We start from the raw sequence: 1,775 nt of genomic DNA, 5'->3' as shown, positions 1-1,775 counted from the left end.
GACCAGCCTCTAGTACGTAACACCTCCCCCACCAAACTGGTTGCCCAAGAGGCAACCACTACACAACAAACCATAAACAAAACAAAAACAACTGTGACCCCTTAGGTGTCAGGGCCTCTACCACAACAGTGATAACGGGTACCACAAACACCGGTACTATGATCGTGAGAGGGCGTCTGCTAGCACGTTGTCCCTCCCACGAATGTGGCGAATATCCAAGTTATACGCCTGGAGGAACAAACTCCATCGCATCAAACGATGGTTCGAATTCACCATGCTGCGAAGAAAAACCAAAGGGTTATGGTCTGTATACACAACAAGGGGTAAACTGGAGGATCCAACGTAAACATAAAAATGGTTCAAGGCAAGAACCGGGTCGGCCCCTGTTGAACACGACCACCGATACCGATCTGTCAGAATTATACTGCAAACCAAAATCAACCTGAGAACTGCGCTTAACAGAACAGAACACAGCACAACAAAACCATAAATCGCTGATACCACCACCGCACCCATATCCATCCCACCTGGCACTGGCAGTTCAGGATACTGCACACCGTGACCCTCCAGAGTAGGCTGTACCGCCTCAGGTACAGCCCCAGTGTACCGGGAACCTGGCAGTACGACAGTCACAATAACGTCTGGAACACCATCTAAAATGGCGTCACCCAAAATAACTTTGTCCTGATCAAAATCAAAATGGCTGCCACTCAACAGACCAGGTCGCGAAGGCGGCTCCTGCTCCACAGGACACAGGTAACTAGGTTGACGATCACACCTAGTGCATGGCAGAGAATCAGTGTGGACATGTGGATCAATGTCAGAATCATCAACTGACATACTGGGACCATCCCTGCCCACAAGTGAAACATTAGGGACAATAGAGCTATTGTGGGAAGGCTGGCAGCCTAAGTCAAGCTTAGTAGCCCCTCCAACTAGAACGGTGTCACCTGAAAAAACAGCACCTCTTATAGCATCCTTCCCACACTCCTCCTCCAATTCATTCGTGGCCTCAGCCACCGTACAGGCTGGGAAGACCTTGAGACACTGCGCTGCCATATCATCTCCTGTCACATGCTTCTCCGGCACTCCTGTCAACTCTGGTTTCACCACCGGGTCTAACACAAAACCACAATCAAGAGAATCATTATGCAGAGGTACATCCACAGTGTGCTTTCCAAAATTCTCAACAGGTACACCTTTTAATTCAACAAAGAAGGTGTCACTAAGTGTAATGTCCCAAGTCGAAGTATCAACAACATCACTTTTGTCCTTTGACATTTCTCGTGCCACAGCACACACAGGAAACACTCCTGGATGTTTCTGTGCCAGCTCATTAGAGACCTCCGAAACCACAGGAATGGGAGTTACAACCGGAGTAGCCAACACTTTGTCACCAGCCAAATCATTCCCTAAAATGAAGGACACCCCCTTTATGGGAATGTGAGAACATACCCCCACAACAACATTGCCTGATACTAAGGGAGAACTGAGCGTGACCTCATGCAAAGGTGCATCCACAAATCCACCCCCAAAGCCCCGAACAAACTTCGGAATGCAAAGAAGAGTTTTCTGAAAACGGCAAAACCCCCTCCAGAATGAGGGACTGAAAAGCACCGGTATCTCTCCAAATTGTTATAGCCTGTTTGGACTCTAGTGCATTAGTCAGGGAAACAAATCCATTCATCCTAAACCTTGAGGAACCCTCGAGCTCTTTGTCCACACGTTTGATACCTTCCCCATCCCCATCTAACGTTGGCATAGGCGTCCTGCAT

This window comes from Notolepis coatsorum (genome assembly GCF_963971535.1).
Source record: "Notolepis coatsorum genome assembly, contig: SCAFFOLD_196, whole genome shotgun sequence".
Lineage (NCBI taxonomy): Eukaryota > Metazoa > Chordata > Actinopteri > Aulopiformes > Paralepididae > Notolepis > Notolepis coatsorum.
The sequence above is the reverse complement of the archived record's forward strand: the minus strand, read 5'-3'. Positions refer to the sequence as shown.